The sequence below is a fragment of the Microtus ochrogaster genome, chromosome 4, assembly GCF_000317375.1.
Source record: "Microtus ochrogaster isolate Prairie Vole_2 chromosome 4, MicOch1.0, whole genome shotgun sequence".
NCBI lineage: Eukaryota > Metazoa > Chordata > Mammalia > Rodentia > Cricetidae > Microtus > Microtus ochrogaster.
This window is the reverse complement of record NC_022011.1, coordinates 51,415,885-51,423,909: the sequence shown is the minus strand read 5'-3', so window position 1 is coordinate 51,423,909 and position 8,025 is coordinate 51,415,885.

Below are 8,025 nucleotides of genomic sequence, written 5' to 3'. Positions count from 1 at the left end.
CTTTGCCCCCTGAGTGCTGGGGCTAAAGGCGTGCACCACCATGCCCAGTGAGTCATGATCCTTATACTTGTTTATCTTCAGAGAATCTGTATTTTTCAACTACCTGGTCCAGTGAGAAAGGGTGGGGGGTTCTAGGGGCAGTGTTCTGGAAGGAGCTATGCAATGGCAGGTTGTGGGAACCCAACAGCACTACGGGTTGTGCTCACACCAAACTCCAAGGCCTCAGCCCCCAGCCTCACCACATCACATAGGACCTGGAGTCTGGCCGGAAAGGGGGGGGGCTCAATTAGAACCTCTGGAGTGGGAACAGCAGCCGTCTAGACTCAAAACAAACACCCTTGGGTGTTGGCCATACCCATCCTCGCCTCCTGTGACATCAGAGGTTTTGCAGTCCTGTGCTTGATGGTTCTAAGCAGAGCTTGCTTGTACCCAGAGCAAACCCTCCAGCCTGGGCTTCTGTCTGCAGAATGGGGTGCCTGTCTTGTTCCCAAAGCAACTGCAGCTCACAGAGGGATCCCACAGTGTTCTAGCCTTGAGCTGGAGGTAACATCTGCCTATATAGACAAAGCTTCCAGCCTAGCCCAGAGCCTTAGGGGGAGTCATTGTCCATGCCCATGGAGTTCTGCATGGGCAACTCTGCGTATCTCTAACAGATGCCTGCCAGGGTGGACAGTTTGTAACACAGCAAGCCCTACCCCCTATCCTTGTTCAGACCCTTTGCAACCAGACACATCCTAGTACTTCCCTGCTCTAAGGCCGGCTTTTTCTCCAAGTGGGGAGCATCCAGTGCTACACATCTTACAAGGATGGATAGGGATGTCCAAAACAGCTGGCAGTGGTCCAGGAGACAGCAGGCACTGGGGCTACTGTCTATCCCCAGCCTCTGCCTGAGGCACATGGTCGCTAACTGGGATGCCAAAAGACATGGCCTTGTCTTTTGCATGGCTGAAGACACTCCTCCCTCATGGGCTTGGGGATGCTCTCAAAGACTGTAGGACAGGTGAGTACTCCCCTCACCAGGAAAACTGAGGCACAGACCCATGTTAAGGGCTCAGAGCAGCAAGGCACAAGCCTGGACTTTGAAAGTAAACTTTTAGAAGCTCTATCATCCCACCAGGTTAGACTGTTGGGGTAGCAATACCCTTGGGTGGTCCTACACTGACTCTCCTTGAGGTTCCAAGTAAGCCACAAAGGACAGCCAGGCTAGGACAACCCTCTTTATCCCCTCCCCCCCAAAGCACCACCTCTGATCCCTGCTCTGCCCACCCTCCTGAGGTGGAGTCCTAGCAACCAAGAGAAGCCAAACTCCAGGCCTAGACAGGACCTGGACCAACATGATCAGCACATAGCATTGGCACAAGCAAATGGTGCAGGCCGCATTGCTGACTTACAGAGGCTGGCTTAGCAGTTCTCAGGAGCCCTAACTGGAGGCACTGCCATGTCTCCCTGCTAACACTTCAGCTGAAAAACATTTAGGTTTCCCAAGTCGTATGAGAAGATGGAATCTCACCCACTATGGCACAATGAAAACACAAAACAAGCCAGGTGTGGTGGCACGTACCTTTGATCCCAGGATTCAAGAAGCAGAGGCCAGCCTGATATACACAGCAAGAACCAGACCAGCACGGGCTACATTAGACCCTGTAAAAGAAAAACGAAGTGGGGTGGGGAAGATGAAGGAGGGTTGCCTGAAGAGATGATCCAGTGGTTAAAAGCAGTTGCTGCTCTTCTAGAAGACACACTTGGCAGCTCACCACCACCTATAACTCCAGTTCCAGGAGATCCAATGCCTTCTTTGACCTCTGCAGGTATGTGCTGCGATCTACACACGCAGCAAACTTTCATATACATAAAACAAAAGCCCATAGAAGTCCTCACCGTAGCATATGCTGGCAGTTGAGCAAAGAGGTGGGGCAGTCTGAACTGCTAAGTTCTGCTTCTGCCTCTAGACACAGGATGTGCTTCAGCACTTTGACCTCGTGGGTCCCGTTACTCCAGTGTCCAGACATCAGACGAGGGCTGCCTTCCAGAAGCCCCTCAACTGAGGACTTGAAACTAGAGAATTCTGATTTCGGTTGGGACCACATCCTCCCAGACGGCTTGAACCTAGAGAATTCTGATTTCTGTTGGGACCACATCCCCCCAGATGGCTTGAACCTAGAGAATTCTGATTTCTGTTGTCCTCTGTAATTAGTAAATCCACTCCAGTTACCGGCTCTTCCATCTTATCAGCCCCAGACCAGCTGGTAACCGGATTCGTCAACCGACTCTTGATCCCTGTGTTACAGATGAACCGCAGTACATCAGGGCCATCGCCAACCCAGGTAGCAGTCAGCTCGAACCAAGCTCTCTGCCCCTGTAGGAACCAACATCTTCTCCATCACCTGCTCTGCCCGAACCAAGCTCTCTGCCCCTGTAGGAACCAACATCTTCTCCATCACCTGCTCTGCCCACAACCACTGGGACCTCCCTGGTTGCTCACTATGTAGCCCAGGCTGCCTGTGAGTTTATGATCCTCCTGCCTTGGTCTCCAGAGTGCTTATGTTATGAAGTTGTTTCATATCTAACACATACTACTGTGCTCTCTGGGTAGTTTCCAGCATTTCATCATACAAAAATGGAGGAAATTACAGGCATGGTGGCGCAGCCTGTAATCCCAGCACTAGGAAGGCAGAGAAGGCTCTGTGAGTTTGAGGCCAGCCTGGTCTACAGAGTGAGTTCCAGAACAGTCAAAGATAAAAAAAAGAAACTCTGTCTTGAAAAATCAAAAGAAAAAAAAATGGGAGGAAAATCATGCGAGGTCAGCTCTGTCCAAGTAGAAGTCTTGCTGCGATGACATCTACCAAGGCAAAGTGTACCCCAGATTCCTGTGTTCAGGCCCTAAGCCCCAGAACTTTAGAATATGACTGGGCTTGGTGTAGGGGTTGAAAAAGGAGAACCAAAGAGACGTGGCCATTGGGGATCCAAGCCTATCTCACTGGTGTTCTTCTAAGTGGTCAGGACTGATACAGGACACACGGTAGGTAGACTGTCTACAAGCTGAGAGAAGTAGCCATAGCAGCTAGCCCTGACACCCCTTCCTTACCTCAGGCCTCTAGCCTCCAGGAGTGTGCATGTGTGTGTGTGTGTGTGTGGGGGTGCACATGAATGCAAGTGTTCACAGAAGCAGAGGTCAAATGCTCCTGGAGCTACGGTTAGAGAATTCGGCTTTCTCTCAGCATAAACATTACAAAATGTCAGAAAACAGATCTGACAATGTGTAGAAAGGATAGGGCTGGGCTCCTTCATGCCAGGGAAACAGGTTTGTCTAAACACCAGGAAGAACAGTACAAAGACTTACCATCATTTCAGTGGGATACAATGCATCCTATAAAACCCAACCTAATTCTGGCACACTAAGGAAGGGAACCTAAACAGGAAGACCCCAAAAGGACCAGGAGGATGTCCAGCATCTCTGCCAGGCAGCTGTGGAAGAGTTGCAGTACAGTAAGGAGGTAGAAAGACAACCAAAACCCTAAACAAACAAAACAAACACAAAGGACATCATTCCTTTCCAGCAAATGCTAACAGTTCGAGTACATCTGTCAGCTGTAAGAATTAGTGAGAGCTGAGCAGGACTGCTCATGGCAAGGCGGACAGAAAAATAAGCTTTTGCATTTATATGCTGCCTGCATCGGATGCTGTCAGTGTGAGGCAGGAATTACAGATAGAAGCCCCCCCCCCCAGCATTCCTGCAAGCACAGGGGGAGACGCCAGCCCTGTCAAGGCTCACCTGGAGGACCCAGGCACTGTCATCTTACAGCTTTCTGAAGAGCTTAATTAACCTCTGTGACCTCAATTCCTCTGCCTATATGGAGCATAACTTTCTGGGTGGGGGCCCCACACCTACCCACAGAACACGGGCCCAGAAGGAAGAGGAACAAAGTCACAGAGCAGCAAACATACAGACTCTTACACCATCCCCAGCACAAAGCCAACCTCAAGTGTATGAGAGGCAAGAAACCAACAAACCAAAACCAAGAAGGCTTAGGTTACTTTAAAAGTCTTCATGACCCTGTATGAGCAGAGAGGGGATTTTTCAACACTACTGATAAAAAGTTTATAATGTGATAATCTTAAGAATTATTTATCACAAGCAACATGAAAAGGGAAAAGCCAAATCAATTAGCAAAAGATAATGAAATAGGCAAAAACTTGCATAGACATCTTACAAGACAAAAAGTATAATCCAACAAATGAAGAGATGGAAATAAGGCCAACTTCATGTCGTCAGAAATGCCCATCCAAATGGATGGAGCTAGAAAACATCACTTTGAGTGAGGTAACCCAGACACAGAAAGACAATTATCACGTGTACTCACTCATAAGTGGTTTTTAAACATAAAGCAAAGAAAGCCAGCATACAAATCACAATCCCAGAGAACTTAGACAACAATGAGGACCCTAAGAGAGACATACATAGATCTAATCTACATGGGAAGTAGAAAAAGACAAGATCTCCTGAGTAAATTGGGAGCATGGAGACCTTGGAAGAGGGTTGAAGGGGAGGGGAGAGGCAGGGAAGGGAGCAGAGAAAAATGTAGAGCTCAATAAAAATCAATAAAATATATATAAAAAAACCAAACAAAAAAAAAAAAGAAACGCCCATCAAGGCAAGAAAACAGTGTGTACCCCAAACAATAAACAGGACAGTTTGGGATGGCTCAGGGGATAACAGCATTTGCTGTGTAAGCATCATGGCCTGAGTTTGATCCCCAGGGCTCTCATAAAGACCAGGCTGGCCTTGAACTTACAGAGATCCACTTGCCTCTGCTTCCTGAGTGCTGGGATTAAAGTTGTGTGCCACCACCACCCAGCTTACACAATACATTTTTTAAGTGTTTTAAATATGACAGACCAAGTCCGATGGTGCATGCCTTTAACCCCAGCACATAAAAGGTAGGTCGGTTCATTTAAAGTCATCTGGTGCACACAGTGAGTTTTGGGGTCAGGCAGGGTTGACAGTGAGACCTTATCTAAGTTTCTAGAAAGCCACAGCTTGACCTGTCTGCTGTGCACACAATGGAAGGCTCCTGCCTCTGTTCTCTGAAGAACTCCTTTGAGGAAGAAAGGAGTGAAAAGGGGCCAAAGAAACTGCAATCTCACAGAGGAGCGTTCAGTCTGGCTGAACAGATAACTCAGGTTGCTCCAAAGTCTGGCCCCTCTAGGACTCCCATGAGCCCACTGTGGGCCAGCACCAGACTACCTAGGCCCAGAGGCCCATGCAGCAGGGGCAGGGCTTGTGGGGCCCTCCTGTGAAATCCTCCAGACTTTTCTCATCAGGAAGTCAGAGGCCAATGGCTCCTCCCTTCCTGCTTCCCCAGGTGGTCGGAGATGTCTCCTCTCTACTATAAAACCTGAATGTTGGCACATCAGGCCTCAAAGTCTACTGCTTGTTTTATGTGCTGGCTGCTTTTCCCTCTTAGGGGCAGGGAGCCTCAAGCCTCACAGGCATCTCCTCCTGGGGTAGCAGCCACTCTTTACCTCCATCCTACCTATAGGCAAAAGGGTTGGCTGTGAAGCGCCAACTTGGTGCTGGTGCGTAGTGGCATGCTCACATGGCATCCTGGGTAGCACCAAAGACAGTCCAAGAAAATACCAAGCACCTGGCAGCACTGAAGAAGGTGGAGATGCTCTGGCTTGTGCCTATTGAATACCTTCAATGAATGTCATTTCTTAAAGTAAACCCAAGGGGCTGATGAGATGGCCAAGAGTTTGCTGCTCTTCCAAAGGACCCAAGTTTGGTTCCCAACACTCATGTCAGGTAGCTCACAACATCCTGGAAACTGGGCTTATTATTCAATCCTTGCAGCTACGATCTAGGGCAGGGAAAACCACTCCAAAACAGAAGGTGCCCTGCAGTGTTTGTGGCATGGGAACAGGTGGGCCGGGATGGCATCAATACCACCTGGTTCAAGAGGCCTCTCATTTGCCCCCAGATACCCAGAGACGGAGCCCTATCTACTTCTGTAGCTCTAGGCAAAGTATGCCAGGACCATGAACAGGACTGCAGCTGTGAGGAAGGAGGCAGACAGCTGTGTGGGAGTTTGGGTAGAGGGATGACTATCAGCCCACTAGTACCCCTGGGAGCACTGCAGGCAGACTGTCAGTCTCACAGAGCAGACCTATCACCCCAGAGAACCCGGGTCCATGTCCACCACCACAGCAGGTCCACAGATAACATCAGCAAAGTGACTGCTCTGACTTCACTGTCCCAGCATGCCTGCATATGAAGTTGCTAAGGGCATGATCCCTGCTCTCCCAGGACCTACAGCCTTCCTGAAGGACCCCTGTACTCGGGTGCTAAGGCAAGCAGCTGCTTCCTGGAGTTCACCCGACACAAGTTTAGCTGCCTTTTATTGACCATCCACTCATGACTGACAAGTGACAAAGAGAGATGTCCCCGTACCCAGTGGTCATCAACCAGCTCAACAGGGACTCCTGGAGCTTTAAAGCATAAACAACCCCGGAGCAATAGCAAACGGCACCTTCATCTGCTGCAACGCCTAGCACCACAAGTCCAAGAGTAGGGACAGGACCCACTGTTACCCAGCAGGGGCTACGTCCCCCCAGAGCACTGTTCCTGCCAGGGTCTGCCCTCCAGGGACAAGAAACAGGAAACAGGCATACTTGTGAGCCAATCACTTGACTTGAAGAAGCACACAGAAATATGACTTAAATGCCACCGTGAAACAGCAGCACAAGTTTTTATTCCAAGCTCAACACTGTGGCAATGGCAGGGGGAGGAGGGAGGAGAGGGGTTACTGGTGTGAGTGGGCCGGTAGGTAGGCACTGAAGCCTGCTACAACCTTTACTACTGAATATAGCCCAGGAGTAAGGTACACAGGGGTGACGAAGATGATCACAGCGAGCACCTCGTGAGAATGCACACGGCACTGCCAGGGTGTTCCATTCCCTTTAGGAAGGTCTACCTTGGACTACAGGCCCAGAATAGCAACTAAAACCAAGTTGTCTTTTGGAAACAATAGCTGTGTCAGTTCAACTGAAAATAACCACACAGACATACAAGCTCTAGATCGCAGAGCTTGGCTGTTCCCTGATCCCCACAAATCAAGCACAAGGCCACCCTCTCAGGCCTCCCAGCTTTGTGGCCTTCTACAACTATTGGCAGTGGCTGCACAGGAGTCCCACAGGCCCACATAATCAAACATGTAAGAAACCGCCACAAACCTAAGGGATTGTTCTCCTGCCTGTGGCATGATTGTTTCTCTCTATACCAGAAAACAAGACAGGATCATTTCCAGCAAGGACACAAACCTGGGATACCATGGATCTTGTCTTGGTGTAGGGACAGGTACCCTACTCTCTGAAGCTTACGTGTGAACACCAGCCAGGACCTTACCTCAGGCAACAGATTTCAGACCAAGGCTGGTGTGGATTTCCCTTCTCATGGAAGGTGCTACCAGACTGCAGCTAGGTCTGGACTACCCACCTTAACTGGAGAGACACTACTCTGATGTGAACCACTCGTGGAGTGCAGCCTGGGCTCAGATACTCATCCCCATCACTCAGGTTTGGCTATGGTACCTCCTTATTACTCAGGGAATGATGGGAAAAGCAAACATTATTCAGAGACCTCGGATGGGTGACTGCCTTGCCAAATCTTTCCAGGTCAAACCCCTGGCAAATAGTGTGAGGGCTGAGGGGCAAAGGGAGGAACCTATCATCATACACTAAGGTCCATGAGCCCAAGTTTGTCAGGGACACTTTGGTCACAGCTCTGAAATCCCTAACTCTGCCCATAGCACAGGCCTTCGGATGGGACACACAATGACACAGAGAACACCTTTCACAGTTTTGTAGGTTGTCATAGGGTTGCCAACACAAACCTAGGAATACCTGGGAGGAGACAATCCCCATTGAGGAACTGCCTCCATCAGGCTGGCCTAGGGATGTCTGTGTGGCATTTTCTTGATTGGTAACTGATGTAGGAGGGTCCAGCCTGTGTTTAAAAAAAAAAAAAAA